Here is a 10,548-nt window from a genome sequence, read left to right on the forward strand (position 1 = left end):
GAGTTTGGTCAATGCCCCCTAAAAACATTATGCCTGGAACGTCGCTCTCTTGTCAATTGGGAGCCTCCTCCAGCACGGAATCTCGGAGGCCATGCCTCCTGCCTTGTGTTGCGACCAGCCGCCGCGTGAGACCACTCGCCTCCGTACTGCTTAATCACGTGACATGGCGGCTGCTCGGAGGCAACTGTGAAGGCATTGCTGTGTTCTCAGGGGGCTGCCATCAGAGACGCTCGCTTTCGTACCGAAGGAGGAGGGTAAAATCAGAGGGTTGGGCAACGTGTTGATGGCTCACGTTTCCCGGCATAATTTTTTTAGGAGGCGTTGGTTTGGTACATGCGAAGCAAGCGAAGCGGCCACGAGCGCATCATGAGCATAGCATGTAGTCATGTTGACACGCATCTCATTTTTATCATGTTTGCACCAGTATCATACCTTCGTCATCCATTCACGTCCCGAAATACCAAATTTAGTAAAAGTGACGCTAGCGAAACGGCTGCGACCGCATCATGAGCGTGGCATGTCGTACCATACTAGTTTCATGCCATACCATACTAGTTTTGCAACATGCCATGTGAACCAAATCACCGCAAGGGCAGCAGGGCCATGAAAGGCAACTCATGACATTCATGACATACATTTCATGATTTTCATGTCATGACTAGTCAAGTATGTTTTAGAAGCGAAGCTCCTTAAGGCGTGGGCTGTGCGTCCCCTGTATGTAGCCACCTCTCGTTCAGTTCTAAGCATTACGCTAGCCACCGCCCGATCTAAAGGGTACAGCCATATCCATCCGTCCATCCGTCCGTCCGTCCGTCCGTCCATCCATCCATCCATCCGTCCGTCCGTCCGTCCGTCCGTCCGTCCGTCCGTCCGTCCGTCCAAAAGATGCAAGATGTTATAAACTAGACGGCGGTACGTGTAGTTGATTATGAAAGATGCGAGGTGTTATAAAATAGGAATGATGCCACATATGGCGCGTGTTATCGTTCGATATAGTGCGGCGACGTACGCTAGGGGGAGCGTTGCAATAAAATCGAGTGGGCAAAATGTACGGAGGATTCATGGTTTACAAGGTTTACCTCCGGAGCTTCGCCCACTCATCATCATTCACTTCGTGGATATGGCGGCATTTTTTTCATACAATCATGACATGTCATACCAAGTTTGGTATCGATACCATTACCGATACGGCCAAGGGAGCTAAATGTCGTAGGCGGATAGATAAATAAACAGACAGACAGACAGACAGACAGACAGACAGACAGACAGACAGACAGACAGACAGACAGACAGACAGACAGACAGACAGACAGACAGACAGATAGACAGACAGACAGATAGATAGATAGATAGATAGATAGATAGATAGATAGATAGATAGATAGATAGATAGATAGATAGATAGATAGATAGATAGATAGATAGATAGATAGATAGATAGATAGATAGATAGATAGATAGATAGATAGATAGATAGATAGATAGATAGATAGATAGATAGATAGATAGATAGATAGATAGATAGATAGATAGATAGATAGATAGATAGATAGATAGATAGATAGATAGATAGATAGATAGATAGATAGATAGATAGATAGATAGATAGATAGATAGATAGATAGATAGATAGATAGATAGATAGATAGATAGATAGATAGATAGATAGATAGATAGATAGATAGATAGATAGATAGATAGATAGATAGATAGATAGATAGATAGATAGATAGATAGATAGATAGATAGATAGATAGATAGATAGATAGATAGATAGATAGATAGATAGGCCCGAGGTTCCTCGCAACTGTGCAGCGGGTACCATGCTTCCCCAAAGAATGACGAAGGGTGACATAGTGAATGCCTGTCTACTACACAAGGGTTTATGACAGTGAGTAACCTGCATGTGCGCTTGTATCAGCCACCCAAGGAGTGCTTGTAGGCTATGAAATGCCACTCTTCTAACCTTCGCTGTGACAGTGCGGTGCGGGCTGTGTCAGCCTGTTGGTCATTTTTTTTTTCTTGCCGCTTGGCTGGTCGTCTTTTGTGCGACTTCCTGATTAGAGGTATATTATCTTTCTATACACTTAGCGTTGTTTTAGCTTTACGCAAGTTTTCTTTATGCAGAGCATCAGTGGCGATAGTTACTGATCAGTACCATTCTGGTGTGTTGTAACAGCTCAGATTGAATGCACACCATGAAATCATTGTGCTTACTTGTTCGACAACATTTTCAAAACCTGCGATGATTTTAAGTAGCGGGACACGAACGCGTAGTATTGAATAAATGATTGATTTGTGGGGTTTAACGTCCCAAAACCACCATTTGATTATGAGAGACGCCGTAGTGGAGGGCTCCGGAAATTTTGACCACCTGGGGTTCTTTAACGTGCACCCAAATCTGAGTACACGGGCCTAGTAGTATTGAATAAACTTGCGGACACTTTGGCGAAGGCTTTCCTAAAGTACAAGTTCGTCTACTTCCAATTTCGGCGTTCGGTGCTACGGCCAGATTTAGAAAGTGTGCTTTGTCAGTGCTTACTCTCAGCCTTGGTTCATCACCAGGGTTTCAGCGTGTTCAGTTTCTTTGTAATGAAATGGTGTAAAAGAAGACTGATAGAGTTAGTAACTGTGAGGCTGTGATCTCGAATCCGAAATCTTAAATTATACATGCACAAAGCTGGCATGACACTCCCTGTTTCATGTTCTGTTCGCAACGAGGCTGAAACAATTGAACACGTCTTGCTGAAGTGCCGACGTTTTTCCTCACTCTTACATCCTAGCGTTACGGCTCATGTGCGCTCCCATCCCCCCCCCCAAAAAAAAAAAAAGAAGCAACTGCAAGCACCTAGAAGAACGTTTATTCATCGCAGAATAGAGCTTTTATAGCAGTGAGAGAGGAGGAAGATATGCGCACTGCATGGCGCCATTGTGCGGCTAGCTGTTTCGAGATGCGATAAGGGGCGTTGTCGACCAGATAGGTATTGTCGCCACACTTTCCTTTGCTTAAGATTACAGACGCTGAAGGGGGAGGGGAGTTGATCTGAAGCTTCGAAAGACGTAGCGAGAGCGAGGGGGGTTGTCGGTCTGAAACTTCGAATGACGTAGCGGAAATGCACCAGCGTCTGAAGGCGCTGCAGTGGTAGTCCGACCAAGGTATAGGTAAACTGGTAGCTTAACTTTCTTTGAAGCCCATGGATCCAGTAGTCGACGGCTCGTAGCTGCTGTCGCCATCTACGTGTGGAGGGGACAACCGACAGCAAGAAGAACTTAATAAAAATTGACGTCACAACCGGAAGCGGTAGCGACGTCATGCATTTGTCCTACATAGCGTGAAATAGATTTTTTTAACTGCTGACCTTTCTCGTGCCGTTACTCATTCGCGATATGATTCCGCCTTGTAGCTCGCTTTTGCATCGCATCAGGATAAGACAAGAAAAGAAAACAACTATTGAGGAAGCAAAGTTGTTCTATTAGCCAAATGACGTACTTATCGCGTGCACAAATACTTCGTAGACGCCATTGGGACACAACTGTTCCCGAGAACAATAGCCTAATAGTTCGGAAAGTCACGTGCCCAATCGTCGAAAACCACTGCATCAGCACAGCAGCTTTAAAAATACAGCTTTGGCAACCGCAGAGTACAGCGTCTTCGCGCTTAGCCCATCGCGTTCACCGTAACCAAAGGCGAGGGCACGCCCGTCGTGTGCTTGCGAAAGCGGTCGGCAGTCAGAAGAGCGGCTATATACACATTCTGCGAGTTAGTTCAGCTTTGAAATGTCACACCAGTAAAGAGCAAATAAAAAATAAGTAAACTACGGGAGGTACGCATGAAACAACTACGGAAAAGTGAGCGATGCATTATTGACATCGAAATGCGCTGAACGAAAGAACACGATGGACTAAACACAAGCTCTGATAGCAGATTGCCGGGATTAGCCCTCCCCAATCCCCATTTATGGCACTCGACGAAAAGTTGAAGCAATCTACCATTTAGCCAGGTTTGAGATACACCGTAAAGTAAGTTTGTAGTTAACTTTGGCATATATAAAATTACGAGTATTTGAAAAAAAATTATACTGAGTTTTTATGTTTACTTAGTCCCCTTCTCACCTATAGTGACGCTTCAATCGTCGGTGGGCATTGGTGCCTGTGGGAATAGGTTTCAGACAATTTTCGTTCTAAGTTTTTTCGACCATGTAATCTTTTACCTCGGTCCGACTGATGACACAACCTGCTGCGTGGAAGATTCTGTTTGGGAAAAGATTCACCCTGTTCACCCGGGCTTGACAGGGTCAAGCACACCAGAACAACACGCCATATAGTACAGCTTCATCAGGCGTATAGATGGTGACCGTTCGGGTACTGAATACGGATGCGGTTCTTCCTGGCGTCCACTTATTCGCCTGCCCGTAATTACGGCCATGAACGGCAACGTCCACCGGCAGCGTCCACTCGTCCATTGTCGCTGTTATCGCATGAATGCGAGAAAATAGTGCATCAAAATGGGATCAGATGCAGTAGCCTAAAATAAGTTCAGAAGGTAATTTTCCGGAGCTTAGGGGAGTTCGTCTGTATAGTTAAAAAAGAAGACGACATAGGTTATCTCCTATCCGACCACTGTCAATCGTTTTCACGCCGTTCTGGTGGTGTGGGCAGTCTTTTCCGTTACCCCTGTTTGATTGCCGTTGGTACACAGCCGTGCGCACGTGGAATGTATTATTCTGCTTCACAAATCTCGCAAAATCATCACTGGGAAACGGTGAGCCACTATGGGTTACTATTGTGTGGGGGATACCAAATCAGCAGATTATATCCATCAAGCAACTTACAGTAGCGCATGTAATATACGGCTCCTCACGGCATCAGCCTCTATCGACTTACTGTAAACGCTTTTAGGCACGAGGGTCATTGTACGAGTGAAAAGCCAACGTGCAGTCTTTTCGCAGCTCTGCTCTGTCGGAGTTCAGTTCCTTGCAGATGCGGATGCCGCCATAGGCAGGTTTTAAATGCATCTGCAACAGAATAACCCTTCAATGTCGCTGTCAAGACCCGGCCACCAAAACGAGGGCCTGGTGACTGCCTTCATGGCCGAAGAGCCCTGGGATGTTTTATGAAAGAGTTCCAACACTCGTGCACACAGTTTTCCTGGAGTCAATACAGTACAATACAATAGATTGTGTATAATTTGATAGCTACATTTTCCGGACAAAATGTGTTTTCCTATCAGTTTCCTATTTACTTGCTGCTCAGCCGTGCAACACATGCCTTGCGACTTTGTACGGAACGTCGTCGATTGCCGTTTGTCGCTTTTAGTCTGTCATCAAAATAGTGCCGCTTGAGAAGGTTTCCAATGCTAAGGGATAATCAGCGGGCTCATCGTCAGTCATCTACTCTGTCGTGTCTTGGGGTATGTGGCTGGGAGCGTCAAAATTCATTAGTGGCTTACCGGGCAAGTATTGTAACCTGTAGCGGAATCCTCCAATATATGCCTCCAGGATTCCCCACCAAAATACACCTCCAAAACGTGGCTCGTATTCACCCTGCCACCGGATATGAGCCACAGCCATTGCTGTTGTAGGCCGGTCCGACTGCAGGAGGCCCAGGAGCGACTGGTGGTCTGTGACGAAAGTGAACTCATGATTTACCAACAGTCCCGAAATTTAGATACACCAAACACGAGAGCAAGGGCCTCTTTCTCCCGCTGCGAGTAATGTCGCTCGGCTCTTATCAGCATTTGGTAGCGATGCCCGGTGGTCCTGCCCCAATGGCATGTGGCGACGCATCACATTCTAGTTTCACAGAGTTTTCAGAGTCAAAGTGTAAGCTTTCTGGTCTTCCACAAACTACGCTTCGCCTTAAAAACACTGCTTTCTGCATTTTGGCCCACTTATTCAGCTGCCCGTAATTACGGCTACGAACGGCAGCGTCAACTCGTCCGTTTCCGCGAGTATTGCGTGAAAGCGAGAAACCAGGACTGTTTCACGTGACTTTTTGTCGAACAACTGGTACAGTTATACGCGCACAGACTATATATAAGGTATAAAATTGGAATGATAAATCATCATGCTCCAGAATGAACGCGATTCACCGACATTTCGTGGTTTTGCAGCCCTTAAGATTGATTCCACGGCGTAGATACGTGACCATCCTTTCACGAAGCTTGCAGTTCTGAAGCCGATAAGATCGTTCCAACAGAAGAAGTTGAAGCTTGCCACCGTCACTTTTTTTTGCGATACGAACATATATTTGAGATAAGTCTGCACACTTGATAGGCCCTGCAAAACAGTCTCAATTTGCCGCTGCAAGACAGCTGGTGCGAAATCAATACCAAACGGCAACCTGTTATACGCAAATAGCCAGCGATGCGTGTTCATAACGCACAGCTTCCGTGACTTTTTGTCCAAGAGACTTCAATAATACACACCGCGTAAGTTGAGGGTGCGGAAGTGCTTGCCTCCGTTTAAGCGCGCGAGAATACCATCGATGAAAGGCAATAGATATTGTTCCAATACAATGATTCAGAGTGACCTTAAGATCACCATGAATTCTCACAGTACCATGTTTCTGTTTTTGTTTTCAACAAGCGCAGCGGCCATAGTCTACTCAGATAAGTGTGCGATGGCTGACAACACTCTCTGAGAAGAAGCCTATCACGAGAAAACTTTCGTAGCTACAAGCCTGCTAAGTTGAGTTACCTTATCGCGTAATGCAAAGGAAGGGAACGTGACTTACAAAGTTTTGGTGTGGCTCTTTTCGTCAGCAGTAGGCAAGCCAGGGTTCCCACCAATCACTGCCAGTTCCGTCCGGAACAGGCCTTGACACTCGGCAAGGATGTCTTCTACAGCCGACGTAGTCGTCTCAAATGGGCATCCGGCTCGGCCACCAGGTTGAAGATCGGCATTCCAGACTTTGAAATGTGAGCGATCAAGGGACAAACAATGGCTAAACCATTATACGACACTCACGTGCAATCCCCCCCCCCAAAAAAAAAAACTGGAATTATTCTGAGTGTACAATAGCTCAATTTTTTTAGGTTCAGCAAGAGGCATGGTGTGTCTAGGTATGACACACATTGGAGAGCCAGTATCGAAATGTATGGCACGTGCACACCACACAAGTGCGCGTGATAGGTCGTTACAAATGAGCAATACGTGCAAGATTAGCATCCTAACATACGTAGCATCACCGAAGTATTCGTAGACATTTACTGCAAGAGCTCGATCCCACACGTACGCCCTGTGTCACCGCCTGCTTCACCTAGGCCGTGGACGTCGCTCAAGCACTTTATAGCAATATGTCCTAGCTTACTGCCGCGGTATCAATATGCCCTGAACCAACCACACACATTGCTGCTATTCTTGCTACTGCCACACCATCTGCACTCTGGCAAGTGCTCGTTTGCCGTCCTCTGTCGCCAATCAACCTTGAGCTTTGTTAGCTCTGAACTTGATGTTTTCTGACCATCTCTCTGCCGCGTTGGCAGCGAGTGCCGTACATAGTTCCCGCTTCCTTCATTGTTAAATTTTCCTTAGGCAAAAATGATTTTGCAACGCGATCAACGGTACAGCGCGTACAATACGGTCTCGAAAGCATTCGGTTCAGCATTGTTCCAAAATTGCAGTTGTCGGCAATACGCCGTAGTTCCGCAATAAGTTTACGAACAGGCTCACCTTTTTGGGAGTGGTTGAAATACAGAAAGATTTCCGTAATTCCGTGCCGCTTGTATTCGATGTAGTCATACAGGTTTTTTGACCACTACGTCGTAGTTGACCACAGTGAAATTCCCTGGTTCCAAGCTTCCTTGAAGTACTTCAACGGGTCTTCTGTCATCGCCGCCCTAATTAATATCCTCTTCATGCTGTCGTACTTCATGCCGATTGCTTCTACCTCAGCCGCTGCGTTGATGAAGTATGCCTTTCAGTTGTCCCTTTCGTTGTCCCAATCCGGTAGCGATGGATGTGCCACTGGAACAATTATTTCCGCGGCCGCTGCTCAGTCTACATTGCCTGGTTCTTTCTTGCTTGCACGGGTTTCTACCGGCTTCGCCGCGCCTGTTATATCGTTGCGTCACACCCAGCGTGCCCTGCGATTCCCGAACAAGACGAGTCAGGTGCAAGCATCAGAAGAACGGTTATCGATCGTAGAACAGTGCCAGGAGGGGAGAGAAGGATATGTCTGCTTCTCAGTGCTCACGCGCGCGTATACCTGTGTCGTAAAGTGATAAGCGGTGTTGGCAGCCAGATAGGATCTGTTGCTGCACCCACACAGAGGACAAATCATCGAAATGATATCGCGGCAACTTCGTCTGCCAGTTATACGTCGTCGACCACGTTGTTATGTTGTGCCTCTCTGATGGGATACTCGGACAGCAATTAATACAATTCTATGGAATAATTGAGAGTAGAAACAAATAGCTGCATTATATGCATAGACCTGTAATATTTTCTACATTAAATTGTCCTAGTAAAATATTTTTGGTCAGTGGGAGGTCACGTAATGCAGTGTAACCTAAAAATGCGATTCTTGAAACCTAATGTTTCGTTATAAATGTATATCTTTAACATCACTTCTGAAAAATTGATTGCATGATTCGCCCGAGCTTTGGCCAATCTGCTTAAGTTGCAGGCACAAAATATCCAAGACGCATCATTATCATCAGTAGTGTCAAGCCTGAAGGGATAGTCAATCTTAAACGCTCTTGGTGATGGAGGCGGAAATGTTGTAGGCCCGTATGCTTAGATTTGGGTTCACGTAAAGGAACCCCAGGTGGTCAAAATTTCCGGAGCCCTCCGCTACGGCGTCTCTCATAATCATATGGTGGTTTTGGGATGTTAAACCTTACATATCAATCAATTAAACGCTCATGGTTACTTTTTGCTACTTTTTTCTTTTTTTGTCACTCCTCCGCATTCTGTCACTTTTTTAATTGCTGTTTCTATCAATTCACTCCAATCATCTATTTTTTTTCTCGCTGTCTCTAGCGTTTTTCTTCTTTTTACTGACTTTTTTTCTTTCCTTTTTGTCTATATTCTCTCTCTTTTTGTGTGTCTTCCTTTCTGTTTTTGTCATGCGCTCCTCTTTTTCTACCGTTTTTGCCTGTTTCTTTTTATTTGTCTCTGCGTGTGTCTCTTTGTCACTACTTTCATTTTTATATTTTTTTTATTTCCTTTGGGCAGGCACTATTTTTTTTCTAATTAAAACACCGAAGCCATGATGTAATTATGAGATACACCATAGTAAAGGGCTCCGGGAACTCCAACCATCTGCAGTTCTTCAACGTAAACCTAAATCCAGAAACACGGGCCACCAACATTGTCACCTCCATCGAAAAGGCAGCTGCCACAAACCCGATTCCATCTCGCAACCTTCGCGTCAGCAGTCGCGCGCCGTAACGACTAGACGGCCGCGGTGGAGCAGGCAGGCACTTTGGCGCACCGCCTACAGCAGTGCAAATTAAGCGTCCCAAGGCAACACGCAGCAGGTGTAGATGCCGAGACAAACCTGCTGAGTGATGTGTGAGAGGCTGCGATCTCCCAGCCGGACCTGGTTGGCCAGGACCTACTCGTCGCTCGAGCCTGGTGAGCAGTTCAGGCCAGAGGGTTCTTGCAATAATGGGCCTTCCGACCTTCACTCACAACCATTTGTACAATAAATGCTTTCTCTCTCTTTCTCTGTCCCTCCCGTTCTTCTGGCCTTTTTATTGTTTATGTCTTCATTTCGTTTATTTATCTCTACTTGACTTTTCCTCTGCCTTTTTTCGCTGTCTTTTTTTTTTCTTCTCTCTTTATGCTCGCCCTTGCGTTGAACTAAAATTAGTGTAGGAAGGTAAGATTGTGGAATACGACTTGCTGGTCGCGACATCAATTTTTTTACAATCCAGTCGCGCACGTCGTCAAACACTTTCCGCCGGACAGTGGTACATACCTTTGGGTATGTACCCCGGGAATGCGGGTATGTGCCAAAGGTAATTGACACTTTATATCTACCCAGGAACCCTGAGAACGGACATGGGTAACTTCAACGCATGAGCGTTAAGAAACATCCCATATCGGCGGCGTTGACGCGATGAATGTGAAGAAACAATCTCAGGGTCCCAGCATGAATCGAACACCAGCATTCTGCGTGGCATTCAAGTGATCTACCACAGAGCCAAGCCAGGTCTCGAAACGGCGTTTCAAATACGCCGTAATGTTCGTGAAGCGTCCGTCGGCGATGCACTTATGTCTATCCAATCTTATAAACAGCACATGCGTATTCCTATGATACAGCTGCCACGTCGGATTAAGGACAATTGTAGTGAAGTGCCGTCCACTCATGCTCATCTATCTAGCAGTGTCCTGGGCCTCCATACTCGATGGCAGAAGCGCTACATATCAGCTTACCACTTCTGGTGTTGCTAATATCTATGTTGCTTATGGCATCGTCAGCAACAGTAAACTTCTGACTATTTAAGATATGTCTGTGCGTACATTTCCACCTATGTTTAGCGTCATTTCGTAACGTTTCCACAATGCAAAAACTACATCACCCTCACCATCCCTCCGT

General features: G+C 45.9%; 1 long non-coding RNA gene across 1 annotated transcript; it reads right to left on the reverse strand.

Moving 5' to 3' along the window:
• Positions 1-2,380: 2,380 nt before the first annotated feature.
• LOC142768948 (uncharacterized) lies at positions 2,381-8,107 on the reverse strand. Its single transcript, XR_012885577.1, has 3 exons — positions 7,674-8,107; positions 6,736-6,910; positions 2,381-5,620 (listed from the first exon to the last, which is right to left on the reverse strand). It is a non-coding gene; the product is annotated as an uncharacterized LOC142768948 (long non-coding RNA).
• Between the last annotated feature and the right edge of the window lie 2,441 nt (positions 8,108-10,548).

Source organism: Rhipicephalus microplus, chromosome 8 (genome assembly GCF_043290135.1).
Source record: "Rhipicephalus microplus isolate Deutch F79 chromosome 8, USDA_Rmic, whole genome shotgun sequence".
NCBI lineage: Eukaryota > Metazoa > Arthropoda > Arachnida > Ixodida > Ixodidae > Rhipicephalus > Rhipicephalus microplus.